The sequence below is a fragment of the Lissotriton vulgaris genome, chromosome 3_1, assembly GCF_964263255.1.
Source record: "Lissotriton vulgaris chromosome 3_1, aLisVul1.2, whole genome shotgun sequence".
Lineage (NCBI taxonomy): Eukaryota > Metazoa > Chordata > Amphibia > Caudata > Salamandridae > Lissotriton > Lissotriton vulgaris.
Window position 1 is genome coordinate 551,708,838 of NC_141689.1, and position 15,869 is coordinate 551,724,706.

The 15,869-nt window shown below is 44.4% G+C and overlaps 1 long non-coding RNA gene across 1 annotated transcript; it reads right to left on the reverse strand.

Annotated features, from left to right (window-relative positions):
* Positions 1 to 697: 697 nt before the first annotated feature.
* LOC147726780 (uncharacterized) lies at positions 698 to 1,774 on the reverse strand. The gene is made up of 3 exons (XR_015309290.1): positions 1,646 to 1,774; positions 1,446 to 1,549; positions 698 to 1,129 (listed from the first exon to the last, which is right to left on the reverse strand). It is a non-coding gene; the product is annotated as an uncharacterized LOC147726780 (long non-coding RNA).
* Positions 1,775 to 15,869: the final 14,095 nt, after the last annotated feature.

The following is a 15,869-nucleotide window of genomic DNA, read 5'->3' on the forward strand; positions in this document are numbered from 1 at the left end:
TTGCCAACCATGTCTGTACGGGTTCGGCAGGCATGACATATATGCTCAATGCCGGAATAGAATAGGTGGTTTGTATCAAAAATGCTATCATGCTCTTTCCAAATCTGCTTAGCCATTACATACATGAAATCTTTATTGGTCACATCCCGCAGATGCTGGAGGATGTGTAACTTAAGTTTGTTCACTATACTCCAACATAACGTTGTCCGCATCCACACTCAAACAGATATACCACATGTGTGGTCTTGCATGTGATCCTCTCTTTAATGAACTTCTTAAAACCTTGGATGGTTGTTATTTCAACCATATTCCGCCCATTGTTGCAGGCTTTGCACTTGTGGCACTTATGGCATTTGACAAACCCCTTGTAAGAAAGCCACATACTTCTTTGGGCATTTTTGTTGGTAAAGTAACTTTGTGTTAACAGATCGCCCAATGACTGTACCTTTCTGTAAGTGATATTCGCATGCTGTGCAATAACTGGCTTGAGATCTTGGTCCTTTTTTAAAATATTTAAAAGAAAAAGAGAGGGACCCAACAGCCAAAGAAGTAGGGTACCAGACAAGATCAAGGTCAATAAAGAACCCCCTTTGGGTCAATCCACATTTATCATATTACACTACACATACACACAAAACCTCAAATCACCAATGTGAGAACAGTGGACGGAGAGACAATGTAATCACAAGATAACTTTAGTGTAAGAAATACAAATTTAATTGATAATGAAAATACAGGTATATAAATATTAGTGTGTTTCATACAACATACATTTAATATTTCAAAAGATAGTATCCTATCTAAGCTACATTTGGCAATAACATCACACACAATAAAAAAATGATAATGGCCCAACAAACAATAAAAAATCAAATGCTACTGAAACGAATTGGGAAACCAGGTAGGAAGAATACTTCCAAATCAAAGAAAAATACTACTTAATCAGAAATAAATCAATCGTAGTCATCTCAAACATTATTTCATAGATCATATGTAGTACAATTGTTCATAAAGATTTAGAGTAGACTTCTCTTTTCATTGCATCTCGACGCGTTTAGGTGGGCACTTGTATATAGCCATCACCTTCTTCAGGAAAAAACATAAATAGTTCCCAATACCAATTAAAAATCTGTAAAAAATCAACAAAAAAACAGGCATTAGCTATACCACTTTGGATACATAGTCTCCTCGTCCATAGGATAAACACATAGTTGACAATAAAAAAGGTTTCCACATTGATACTGTTCATTCTTCTCTCACACACACACACACACACAGTTTTCTGTCATTATTCTAGGGCACACATGGCTAAGAAGAAAGTTTAAGAAATCACAACTTCTCAAGAGAGGGGATCCAAACATCCTCCTCTTTTTCCTGTTCGTATAATAGACCAGTGTCTATGTGTTCAATACTACTAAGATCTTATTAAAGAACCTATATATTACCTTGAGAGATGTCTAATTTCTATGAATACGGAGATAAACCATCTCCAAAGGCAACCTATCCTGATACAGAGGTGCCAGTGAAAAGGTGCCGATAATTTCAGTACCTATTCAGAAAAAGAGAGAAAAGAAGAACCACCCTAATTTGTAATTACAGGTGTCTCTCCCGTGGGGTGTATATAGGTGTTCCTACAATACATTACCTCAAAAACTTGTCAAACTATACAGGCTATTATTGCAATGTCCTTTTTCTCAGCACATTGGGTCTCAGTAACCTGTTGTCAGAAACGTCTTGTAGTTACTTCCCCCGGACAATATAGGGCTATCTCAATCTGTAGATGTGTACAACATATCATCAATATATTTCAAATGAGGGTCATACCGAAAGATAAAAACATAGTATACATCGCATTACTATGATGAAAATGCCGAAATAGGGGCCACCTTATAGTTAGCATGCAGAAGTCTGTTTACCCCGCCTAGAAGTTTAGTCTGTATAAGACAGTCTCAAACTGCCTAATATTTAATACTTATTCCGGCCAAAAATTACACACTTAGACCTTCTTAGCTAACACGTGGCCTGTTGTGTAAAGTCCTTACGTAAATAATCTCTAAATTTATACTCGCTATTCGCCTTGTACCCATACGCTTGCAAAAGCCTGCACTGTAGTTTTAGGCATTTTACAAACCGTAATTACCTTAAAACTCTTTTTAGTGCTCTTGATCAGGCTCTTGTTAGATTAGTTATGTCCTCCGATTAAAGACCGCTATCACTGGCAGACTTCTTCGTCCTAGTCTCTTAAAATAGCAGAATATCTATCAATCCCGTTGCCGAGTCTGCAAAAAACAGTCCAGTTTTATGGGACAAAAATTACTCATTATGCAGTCTCTACCGCAATGTGCCAAAGCGTTATCAATCTGAGATCGGTATTGAATACAGTGAATCCGAAATTGGTATTATGTGCAAAAAACAACAATTTCAGATCTGCGATAGGTGTTTAAAAAATAAAAAAAATATATAAGATATGATATTCTATTTCGAAGGGTATGATCAAGACATCTTCCTTATTTGCAAATTGTATTGCCTCTCTCCAACCTCCCTAATATACTCACGAAAATGTTCCAGCAGTACCTTGAGACATGTAGAATCCAGTGGGGCCCAGTGAAGAAGAGGCTTTGTCAATGAAGCCACATAACCACAGTGATTTTACTAAATGTCCCCAATTAGTCGATCCCACTCCTCCCTTGAATTAAGTCCATTCCTCACAGTGTTAAGATAGGAGATATACCATTGGATATTTCCACCTCTTTTCCCAATTGTGACCTTCTCTAGAATAATGAAACTGAGGTCGGATGGATGCACAGCTTATTTTTGAAAGGTAAATGCACGATGTTTAGTAATTTTAATTTTGGTTTTGTGGTGCTCCGCAAGGTGACGTCGAGGGCCCAACGGCGTCAATTTAAATGCTTAGAAAGTGAGGCTAGAGGATCTCTAGTCTCATCCCTTGGCCGGCACACATTTTGTCGTCTTTTTAGAAGACGAACACCAGATCGGAACCCTTTCCAATCAAACTCCAGATTTCAAACAACTTCTGCAGACAGGCATTGTCGATTCCCTGATGAAGGGCATGATGGAAATGCCCGAAATGCATTGGATACGCTATAAAGACATTGCCTGAAGTAAAACACTTTTCATAATGATTTTGATGATATAATGAACTAATTTTGAAAAACTGGAGTTAAATCTGCAATGAAATATAAAGAAACGTAAACTAAAATACATTGAGTGGAAGTCTTTTGTTACCAGGAAAGACGACAAAATGTGTGCCGGCCAAGGGATGAGACTAGAGATCCTCTAGCCTCACTTTCTAAGCTTCTCTAGAATAAACCACATGAAATCATTTTCATTGTGGTTATATTCTATAAAATGGGCCACTAAAGGTGCATTTATCTTTTGGTCTTAATAGCTGACCTATGTTCCTGCAGTCTGATGCGCACCTCTCTGCCAGTTTCTCCCATGTAGCCCTTACCACAAGGGCATTGTAGGAAGTAAATAACATTCTTCCTCCTACAGTTATTCAAGGTTTTTGATTTGATACAACAGCCATTATGGGTGATCTCTTTCATCTGTAAGCATTGAGGACATACATTGCACGTTCCACATTTAACATTCCCAATTGCTAGAGCATCGGTAATCGTTCTCTGGATATCCTGGCCACTTTCCCGATAGGCATGTACTAACATATCTCTCAAATGTTTATTCTTTTTAAAGGCAAAAAGTGGTTTGTCTATTCTGACCTCTTCTTCATAATTCAGTATATGCCAGTTTCTGTAGACCACATTTTTTATTTGATTGCTTAGACTTGAAAATTTGCTGACAAACACCACTTTAGCTAGCGGTTCTTTTTTGCATGCAGACTTGTTGATATGGGCGTCTCAATCATAGAATCTTGGTCGCTTTACTGAGTGTGATAGAAGTTTTTTAGGGTATCCTCTGTCCCTAAACTTACATTTATTTATTTTTATTTTATTTTAGATTTTTGTAAAGCGCGTAGTCACCCTCGAGTATCCCAGCGCTGAACCTTGTGCTCTACAGGGGAGGGGCGGAGGAGACTTCAAGTAGATCAGGGAAAAAGGAGTGTTTTGAGGGACTTCCTAAATTTTAGGAGGTTAGGTTCCGCTCTAAGGTTCGGGGGAAGAGCGTTCCATTTTTTGGCCGTGTTTACAGAGAATCTGCGACCGCCAAAGCGGGCTTTCTTCACCCTGGGAACCGCGATGAGGTTACCCTGTTCAGACCGGAGCGCTCTCGATGGTCTGTAAGGGGTGATCCACGAGCTCAGAATGGGGGGGCCAGCCTTGTGTAAGGTTTTGTGGGCTAGGCAGAGGGCCTTGAACGCAACTCTTTCCCTCACTGGGAGCCAATGAAGTTTTCTCAATGCTGGTTTGGCCGATGTTCTTGAAGGGGTGTTTGTGAGCAAGCGGGCTGCGGCATTTTGGGTTTTTTGTAGGATCTGGTAGGTGGTTTCCGGCGCGCCGAGGTAGATAGCGTTGCTATAGTCTAGTCTTGCTAGCACTAGACCTTGGATTAGCAAGAGACGGGACTGGAATGGAAGTAGGGGGAGTACCTTCCTACATGATCTCAACAGCCCATAGCAGATGCCTGCAGTTTTTCTCGCCTGAGTCCGGAAGGTGAGGTCTGTCTCTAGCCACACTCCTAGACTCTTGACCTCTGTTTTGGGGGACGGGGGGTCGCCCATACAGGCGGGCCAGATGTCAGGAGGGAGACTCAAGGTTTTGTGGCCGAGGAGCAGGATCTCAGTTTTAGATCCATTAAGCTTTAAGTCCGAGTCGCTCATCCACTGATGGACGGTGGAAAGACAGTCACGCAGGTTGGAGGGTTTTAGCTTGGGGTGTGAGAGAGTCACCACCAGCTGGGTGTCGTCAGCATAGCTGACGATTGTAACTCCGAATGGAGCGACCAGCTCCTCCAGTGGGGCCATATACACGTTAAAAAGCGTGGGGCTCAGTGAAGAGCCCTGAGGCACTCCACACTGGAGGGGGATTGAGGGGGAGCGGCATTCTCCTTCCCAAACTTGGAAGGAGCGTTGGGAAAGGAAGGATGTGAGCCATCTCAGCGCACTGCCATGTATGCCTATGTTATCCAGGCGCTGGGCTAGGACCTGATGGTTGACCGTGTCGAATGCCGCACTGAGGTCCAGGAGGACCACTGCCACTGATCCTCCTGTGTCAATGATTTCCCTCGCTTTTTCTACCGCAACCAGGAGGGCGGTGTCTGTCCCCTGCCCTGGTCTGAAGCCGGTTTGGGAGTTTTTTAGGAGAAGGTTTGCCTCCAGGAAGTGGGACAGCTGTTTGTTTGCAAATTTCTCTGCGACCTTCCCTATCCAGGGGAGGAGCGAGATGGGTCTGTAGTTGGACCAGTCCATGGGGTCTAAAGATGGCTTCTTCAATAAGCCTTTGACTACGGCCTCCTTCCAGCTTTGAGGGACTTCGCCTTGTGTAAACGAGGTGTTAATAAGGGCCGTGAGTCTGGTTACAATAGTCCGGGCGATGTTTTTTGTAAACCGGACGGGCACTAAGTCGCTGGGGGCGCCACTTTTTGTGGCTGCTAGGGTGGATGCCACTTCTTCTTCCGTGAACGGTCCGAATGAGGCTAGGTTGGGAGGTTCGGAGGAGTCAGTAAGATTGTTTGACATAAGGGTACAATTCTTTGCTGATCCGGGGGTGGCATGCTTAGTAGCGGGTAGGGAGGAAAGGATTTTCTTTATTTTATTATCAAAGAAATTAGCCAGGCTGGTGCATTTCTCCTCGGCTGCTTTGGGGTCCAGGGATATCTGCGTGGGAGCTGGGACATTGAGAAGCTCTTTAAGAATGGAAAAGGTCTCCTTCGCAGAGCATGCAGAGTTTTTTCTTTTTTCCTCAAAGAAGGAGCTTTTTGCGCTGTGGAGGGCTTGTTTGTATGCCTTCATGGCTGTTTGGTAGGTGATTTTGTTCGACGCCGTTTTATTTTTCCTCCAAGTCCGCTCCGTCTTTTTGCACTCTTTCTTGAGGATGTTCAGGTCCGGAGTGTACCAAGGGGCGTGGTTGATCCTTTTTACATGCTTGAGGGTGCATGTTAGAGGGATGAGGCTATCTAAGGGATTGGAGAGCCAACTGTTGAATTCCCTATCTGCGGTGTTCGGGTCAGTGGAGAGGGGACCATCGGATTCCCTCAGCTTTACTTCCCATTCTTCTGGTCTTAGTTTATTCCAGCGTCTGGCACGAATCTTGGTTTTTTGTCTAGGTACCGTGGCTGGCTGATAGGGCCAGTGCATGGGGACCAGGAAGTGGTCGGTCCATGGTAGTGGGGTGGGGTCTTGTGTTTGGAGATTAGCGATATTGGAGAAAACTGGGTCCAGAAGGTGCCCCTTCTCGTGTGTGGGTTTCGAGTTGAGGAGCAGGAGGTCGGCTGCCATGAGGTCTGCTTGGAGATTGGTGGCCGTGTTATCTGCTTTGTCAAGGAAGTGGAGATTCAAGTCCCCTAGGAGAAGGAAGTTGGGTGTTTCTAAGGTTTTCGAAAGAATGTGGTCCATCAGCGTGCTGGGGAAGTCACCTGTCGCGCCTGGTGGTCGGTATACCAGCAGACCCGATAAAGAAGTGGTGGGGGAGATCTGAAGGGTGAAATTTCCGTTCTCACAGTCTTTTACCGTGCCCTCGTTGATCCTACAGCTAAAATTGCTTTTATACAGAATGGCGAGCCCGCCACCTCTTCCGACCGGTCTATCCAGGCAGCAGATTTGATAGCCTGGGGGGGTTGCGTTGACCAGATCCGAGCCGTTACTGGGGGTCAGCCAGGTTTCGGTCAGAAATAGGGCGTCTAACATAAGGGTTTGAGTGAGGAGATTGATCTCGTGCGAATGTTTCGCTAGCGACCTACAATTCAGGAGGCCCAGCCGCAGCGTGTGGCGGGGTTCCGTTTTTTTTTGGGTGTCGCAATGGGGGCATCCTGTGAATGGGGTGTCATCCTTAAGAATGAAGTCGCACTGCGGGTTTTTTCTAGTGTTCCAGAGACGGAGGGTATCCGGGGAGTAGGATAGGTGGGACTGTGATTTGGGCATAGTGACTGGTCCTAGGGCCGGCTGGGCCCGGACGGGCCCAGACGGGCTTGCCTTTGGCGCGCCTTCGGCGCGCTGACGGCGCGCCCGCTGCGCCCGTCCGCTGCGCGTCCGGTGATTGCACATTTTTTATGGGAGGGGAAGGTGCGGGTGGGCGTGGCCTCGGGGTGGGCGTGGCCTGTCACCTCGCCGTCAATGGCGTCCAAATTGTTTGTTTACGTTGCAGCGAAGGTCGCTGTTCGGCGCTTCTGTCGCCTGCGTTACCGTGTAGGCAGGGGGTGAGTGGGGTATTAAAAGAGCACACAGAGTGAAAAATACGCTATTACAAATTTAAAACTAGAGGTCTCCCGGCTTCCGCCTCAGGAGAGTAGCAAGGTTTGCTTTGCAGCGCTGAGTGCCGCGTATTTATGCTGTGGAGGGCGGGTGGGCGTGGCCTCGGGGTGGGTAAGGTCCGCAGCATGTTTGTAGAAATCATTCAAGTCAGAACAATTCATCCTCAACCGGAGGAATTGGGTAAAGGGGATGCTCTCTCTCTGTGCTGTAGGGTGAAAACTAGAAAAATAAAGAAGTGTATTTTTGGCCGTAGGCTTAATAAAAAGCTCTACCTCCAAAAATCTTTTCACATCCTTGATTGATATAACAAGGAAATCCACTTTGGTGGAGCTGTAGTGTGAGGTGAATTTGAGATTGGGGTCTCCTAAATTAAGCCACTTTAAAAATTCCTCCAAATCCTTAGTCGTGCCTTCCCAGATAAAAAATATGTTGTCAATGTAGCAGTACCAGCCCGCTACATTTTCAAAAAATGGGGCTAACTCCTCCAAATCTTCAGTCATGCCTTACCAGATAAAAAATATGTTGTCAATGTAGCGGTACCAGCCCGCACATTTTCGAAAAATGGGGCTCATTTTTTACAGATATTGGAAACTATTTATGTTTTTTCCAGAAGAAGGTGATGGCTATAAACTAGTGCCCACCAAAACGCGTTGAGATGCAATGAAAAGAAAAGTTTACTCTAAATCTTTGTGAACAATTGTACTACATATGATCTATAAAATAATGTTTGAGATAACTACGATTGATTTATTTCTGATTAAGTAGTATTTTTCTGTGATTTGGAAGTATTCTTTCTACCTGGTTTCCCAATTCGTTTCAGTAGCTTTTGATGGTTTATTGTGTGTGATTATGTTATTATATATTATATTATATTATCATTTTTTTATTGTGTGTGATTTTATTGCCAAATGTAGCTTAGATAGGATACTAACTTTTTAAATATTAAATGTATGTTGGGTGATACACACCGATATTTAGATACCTGTATTTTCATTAGCAATTAAATTTGTATTTCTTACACTAGAGTTAGCTCGTGATCACATTGTCTCTCCGTCCGCTGTTCTCATATTGGTGATTTGAGGCCTTTTTTACAAATATTCCAGTGTTTGTTTAATGCCAGTTTTACTCTGATATTGGAGCTATTAAAATCTGTAATAAACCTTGTTGTTTCAACAGTGTGTTCAGTTGATGTCTCAGTACTTTTGGGTAGTAATAGATCCTCCCTCTTCATGTTTGTGGCCCTCAGTCATGCATTTTCCAAAACCATAATTGGATATCCTCTTCGCATAAAACGGTCGAACATTAGGCCTACTTGTCTCGTGTACTCCCCATCCTCAGAGCAATTCCTGCGAGCCCGCAGGAACTCTCCATACGGGATGCTCCATTTTAGGGCTTTTGGGTGTGCACTGTTCGCTGATAGAATTCTGTTTCAGGATGTGGTCTTTCGGAAGAGGGTGGTACTTATTTGTTTGTGCTCAGTATAGATCCTTATATCAAGATAATCTACAGAGGTCCTGCTGTATGTATGCGTAAACCATAGATTGAGAGAATTATCGTTGAGTGATAATAGAAAATCCTTCAAATCATCTTCTTCTCCCTCCCATATGAGGAAGTGATCATCGATATAAAGGACCCATAGCACCACCCTCTGCAAGTTGATGTTATTACTTTCTGACCACAAACATCATGCCTCCCAAAAGCCCATGGTCAAGTTTGCATAGGTTGGAGCTAATGATGTCTCCATGGCAGTCCCATGATTCTATCCAGAGAACATCATCAAATCTGCTGAATTACGAGTATCAAAGAAAACAAGAACTGAACTACTGAGTCTTAAACAACGTGCAGAAAACAAAGAGGAGCGTCCTTGTTTTGTGTCGAAGTTTTGCACCACCAGCACTCAAATCAAAGCCTCTATCAAGAAACATTGGCAGTTACTACAACTGGAACCTGATTTTAATAACATCTTCAAATCTCAGCCTATCTTTGCGTACCAACGCACTAAGAACATTCAGCAACTGCTGAAAGCGAAGAAACAGGTCACAGATGCTAACTACAAAGGCACTATACCGTGCCTGAATTGTGGAAACTGTACCAGTATCATCAAAGGAACCATTATACAACACCCCACACAGGGCACCCCTATCCAACTCAAAATAAACACCAGATGCGACACCACCAATGTGGTATATCTCCTTAAATGCCTGTGTGGCTTACCCTAAGTAGGGAAAACTGAGGAAAATCAAGACCAGACTCACTGAACATCGCAGTAATATCCGGACTAAGAATGTAAAGTCCTGCGTAACAGCACACTTCATTAACCATTCCCATAACGTCAGCCAGTTGCGTTTCCTGATTCTGGAAGTCATGAACAAAGTCATAGGCAGAGACAATAAGAAATTCCTCTTCAAAGAGAACTTTATTGGATGCACAAATTAAATTCCATTCACCCGAAGGGTCTCAATGAAAGGCTAGAATACAGCTGTTACTTATAAGATGCCATTAAGTACTTGTTGAGACCAATGTGCTATGACCCCTCTGTTACCTATTGTCCACCTTCGTATGTTCGTTGTGTATTTCATTCTTATCCTGGTTTTAGTTCATTTTTCACCTTCACACTCTCACTAATGCTGATAATTATGTCATTACCCTTCTTGTTATCCTATGGTCATCTGTCTACCTTCTTTTTAGCTATGGGTACTGACATGCACACCTTCTATTTACTTTCTCCTTCCTTTCCTGGCCTTACGTCACTCTAATCAGTCCTACTGTCTCCCATTCTATGTCTGTTACTATTTCTGGTTTGTCTTTTTCACCTTTTTTCAGACATCCTTTACTTCACATTTTACCTCGCACACATATCCTGCTATTTTATGTCATTGTTTATATATAATCTTATTTCTGTATATGATTCACAGTGTTTGATTATCTATCAGCTTCCTTGTTTTTTAAGGTTGTGTTCCGATACTGTTTGTTTTCCTCATTCTTTCTCACATGCTTATGCTCTGCTTCCGTCTTTTTCTTTTCATAACTTTATTCTCCAGAATCGGGCCGAACATTCACTTTGCTCAGTCCGCTCTCTATCACATTTGTTTTGCACCATTTTCTGTGTTTATTACCCTGATAATGCTGCTTTCGCGCACGGCAGACACCATTGCTTTACTCGCGTTCGTGACTTCAGCACGCCAATTTCATGCTTGCGGTAAGCTTTTCTGCACCATGTCGGATTCTTCGGATACTAACGGTAGCGCACAGCCGACAGGCTTTTTTCACCGTTAATTCTATTTAATCTTCCGTTTCAATTTCTTACGCCCGCACTGGTGACATGCATTCTAATTTGTTCCAAAGCCACGTTGTGTTCTACGATTTGGTCGCGGTTACTTTCAGTGATTTTTAATTCACAATGTCAGTTTATCCACCGATTTTACTTTGTGAGCACATATTGATCTCAGGCACGCAGTACAAATATTGGGTATGTTCACTGTATTATTTGTCGCACGTTATTAACCTACTTAGGTAGCAACACAATTTTACCATCTCTGCACAGCTTTTCCTTACTTCAGATCAGCATGCAATTTTCACTTATACTGATTGAAATTGCTAGCCCTCATTTCGCGCTACATCCCCTATATCTTTCTCATCTGTTACAGACATTCCCCCTGAGGAAGAGCATCGCTCGAAATGCATAGGAGATGCATTTATGAATGACGTGTACATATTGAACTGTTCAAGAACATTGCAATAATGCAGTAACTTTATTTTGACTTATCCATCGTTCATTTAAGCTTTCTCAAGCTTTTTAAGATTGGTTCAAATTAAACCATCGACTTCAGGATAAACATTGGTTGTTTATTTGATTTTACTTCATTCAACACGCTTTGGCGTTTTGGGAGGATTGGAGATTCATCTCACACTGTACGAGACCTTTTGAGTCCCATGATTCTGCCGGTAAAACTTGCCATCAGAAATAAAAACATTGTTTGTAAGACAAAAGGACATCATTTCGAGAAGTATTTTCGTGTGGCTCAATAAATTGAGGGACCTTGATCCTAAAAAATGCTTGCATGCTTTGAGACCATCCTCATGAATTATTGAGGTGAACAACGAGACTACGTCGACCGTAACCATGATGTAACTTGGTTTCCATGGGGTGTTATTGATCCGGTTCAGATAATCCATGAAGTCACGGATATACGATGGTAGATTTGCAAAATAGGAGAAGATAAAAATGTCTATGAACCTTGAGGTGTTTTCAAGAAGAGATCCACACGAGCTAATAATTGGGGGGCCAGGAGGATTTTCAAAACTCTTATGCACCTTAGGCAGTACATAGAGTGTTAGCATGATGGCATGGTCTACTTTCAGGTATTGTAGCTCGTCATCATCTATAAGGCCATCTTCATGCTATTTATGTAACTTCGCATGGAAGATGGACTTAAGAACAATCCAATCCACGATATTAAGTCTCTCGTAGTTGGTCGAATCCGCTAACTGTCTTCTGATCTCTTGTTGATCTTTATTCTGATCACTAGATCCTCCGCTTGTCAGCCCTTTTCTTTGTTTTAAATTCCAACAGTAGATGGTGAAATACCACACTGCAACTCACATGAGAAATCTGACTTTCATGCCATTTGCACAGTTTTGGCAGTTTAATCGTGGACTTATCTGAAAGTGAAATAAGCCAATTAGTATTTACCAAACTGCATTGGAGACAGGACACATTCAGTGGGAGCCTCTCACTGATCAGAGGTTCACAAATGTAAGCATGCTTGATCAATCAGTTCGAAATACGTAGGCGTAACCTGTGAAAAAGCAGATTTTACTACAATGAAATTTACCAGTCTATCTCCATCACTTATATGTGCAGCTACTGGGATGACAAATTAGTATGAAAAGCACATGGCTGGATGTTTGCGAAAACCTAAAAACAAATGGTTTCATGGTTGTCAAACTAATTGCCTTGTATTTTCCTGGCTGCAAATCTTACATACAAAACTGTCAACCCTTTGGGATACTTGCTTTTGGATACTCAGTCAGGTTATATGTCCCCATAATGTACCCAAGCCTTGTTTAATGTTGTCACACATTAATCGCATATTCACTGGAACCTCACTCTGGGATTCCCCAGCCAATCTGCTGAAAGCCTCACTGCCTAGAGACACCAATATCAGGATATTAGTGTCTCGGGTGTGGAGTTACCGGGGAGTACCAGTGGAATCCTGAGCCTCTCTAGGGAAATGGGGTTCCTGGGGGATTCAAAATACTATAAACAATTCTGCGCGTACCTCCTTATGCCCCTTCAGAGTTCCACATATAGATTTTGGCTGCCTTCAAGAGCCAACCTGAGAGGTTAGAATAACTGTCCAACCCCCATTCATGGTGGGACAGGCATAGTCAACTACCAGGAAACAATTACACGCATTTCAGCAATGTTATCTCTGAAACGCTGCTTCAGCTGTTTAACCCCATATCACTTCACCCTGCAACGCACGCGAGACCTAATCTTGCATTTGCTAGAGTTTAAGCTATTGGCATTGTAAATTACAATGCTTTTTTATTTATGTCTGTTTTTTTAAAACAAATAAATAAAAGGCATTGTCATTACAATGCCAATAGCTTTAATTCTGCAAAACAACAGTTGATGGACAGAATGCAGAACATTGTCATACATTCACCCCAGTACAGAGATCTGGGCCATGTCTGAACTGGGGAGGCAGAGTGGGCTAAAGAATGGTGATGGATTAAACCCAGATCTGTTGACTGGGTGTGAGTGTTTGATTGGTTCAGATGCTCCGTTCATCACCACCCCCTTTTGTACCGCTTTGTTCGCCATAAGTTGGCAGGGTATGCTCAGACATGAGTCACTTGCTCATTTTGCCACTGGATTCAAGCAAGCCGGGCTGAAGACGGCTGTACTGCCAGAAACCGGTCCTCTGTAGCTTGTTTCCGGTCCAGGGAAGGCATGGCTTGGCAGTTCAGGCTAGACTGTTCCCATGAGGCACAGGGTCAGACTGATTTGCATATGGCCATGTCTGAACTGGGGAGGCAGAGTGGGGCTAAAGAACGGTGATGGATTAAACCCAGATCTGTTGACTGGGTGTGAGTGTTTGATTGGTTCAGATGCTCCGTTCATCGCCACCCCCTTTTGTACCGCTTTGTTCGCCATAGGTTGGCAGGGTATGCTCAGACGTGAGTCCCTTGCTCACTTTGCCACAGGATTCAAGCAAGCCGGGCTGAAGACTGCTGTACTGCCAGAAACCGGTCCTTGGTAGCTTGTTTCCGGTCCAGGGAAGACATGGCTTGGCAGTTCCGGCTGGACTGTTCCCATGAGGCACTGGGTCAGACTGATTTGCATATGGCCATATCTGAACTGGGGAGGCAGAGTGGGCTAAAGAACGGTGATGGATTAAACCCAGATCTGTTGACTGGGTGCGAGTGTTTGATTGGTTCAGATGCTCCGTTCATCACCACCACCTTTTGTACCGCTTTGTTCGCCATAAGTTGGCAGGGTATGCTCAGATGTGAGTCCCTTGCTCACTTTGCCACTGGATTCAAGCAAGCCGGGCTGAAGACAGCTGTAATGCCAGAAACCGGTCCTCAGTAGCTTGTTTCCGGTCCAGGGAAGGCATGGCTCGGCAGTTCGGGCTGGACTGTTCCCATGAGGCACAGGGTCAGACTGATTTGCATATGGCCATGTCTGAACTGGGGAGGCAGAGTGGGCTAAAGAACGGTGATGGATTAAACCCAGATCTGTTGACTGGGTGTGAGTGTTTGATTGGTTCAGATGCTCCGTTCATCACTACCACCTTTTGTACCGCTTTGTTCGCCATAAGTTGGCAGGGTTTGCTCAGATGTGAGTCCCTTGCTCACTTTGCCACTGGATTCAAGGAAGCCGGGCTGAAGACAGCTGTAATGCCAGAAACCGGTCCTCAGTAGCTTGTTTCCGGTCCAGGGAAGGCATGGCTCGGCAGTTCGGGCTGGACTGTTCCCATGAGGCACAGGGTCAGACTGATTTGCATATGGCCATGTCTGCACTGGGGAGGCAGAGTGGGCTAAAGAACGGTGATGGATTAAACCCAGATCTGTTGACTGGGTGTGAGTGTTTGATTGGTTCAGATGCTCCGTTCATCACCACCCCTTTTTGTACCGCTTTGTTCGCCATAAGTTGGCAGGGAATGCTCAGACGTGAGTCCATTGCTCACTTTGCCACTGGATTCAAGCAGGCCGGGCTGAAGACGGCTGTAATGCCAGAAACCGGTCCTCTGTAGCTTGTTTCCGGTACGGGGAAGGCATGGCTTGGCAGTTCGGGCTGGACTGTTCCCATGAAGCACAGGGTCAGACTGATTTGCATATGGCCATGTCTCAACTGGGGAGGGAGAGTGGGCTAAAGAACAGTGATGGATTAAACCCAGATCTGTTGACTGGGTGTGAGTATTTGATTGGTTCAGATGCTCCGTTCATCACCACCCCCTTTTGTACCGCTTTGTTCCCCATAAGTTGGCAGGGTATGCTCAGATGCGAGTCCCTTGCTCACTTTGCCACTGGATTCAAGAAAGCCGGGCTGAAGACTGCTGTAATGCCAGATACCGGTCCTCGGTAGCTTGTTTCCGGTCCAGGGAAGGCATGGCTTGGCAGTTCGGGCTGGACTGTTCCCATGAGGCACAGGGTCAGGCTGATTTGCATATGGCCATGTCTGAACTGGGGAGGCAGAGTGGGCTAAAGAACGGTGATGGATTAAACCCAGATCTGTTGACTGGGTGCGAGTTTTTGATTGGTTCAGATGCTCCGTTCATCACCACCCCCTTTTGTATCGCTTTGTTCGCCATAAGTTGGCAGGATATGCTCAGATGTGAGTCCCTTGCTCACTTTGCCACTGGATTCAAGCAAGCCGGGCTGAAAACGGCTGTAATGCCAGAAACCTGTCCTCTGTAGCTTGTTTCCAGTCCAGGGAAGGCATGGCTTGGCAGTTCGGGCTGGACTGTTCCCATGAAGCACAGGGTCAGACTGATTTGCATATGGCCATGTCTGAACTGAGGAGGCAGAGTGGGCTAAATGACGGTGATGGATTAAACCCAGATCTGTTGACTGGGTGTGAGTGTTTGCTTGGTTCAGATGCTCCGTTCATCACCACCCCCTTTTGTACCGCTTTGTTCGCCATAAGTTGGCAGGGTATGCTCAGATGTGAGTCCCTTGCTCACTTTGCCACTGGATTCAAGCAAGCCGGGCTGAAGACAGCTGTAATGCCAGAAACCGGTCCTCGGTAGCTTGTTTCCGGTCCAGGGAAGGCATGGCTCGGCAGTTCCGGCTGGACTGTTCCCATGAGGCACAGGGTCAGACTGATTTGCATATGGCCATGTCTGAACTGGGGAGGCAGAGTGGGCTAAAGAACGGTGATGGATTAAACCCAGATCTGTTGACTGGGTGTGAGTGTTTGATTGGTTCAGATGCTCCGTTCATCACCACCCCCTTTTGTACCGCTTTGTTC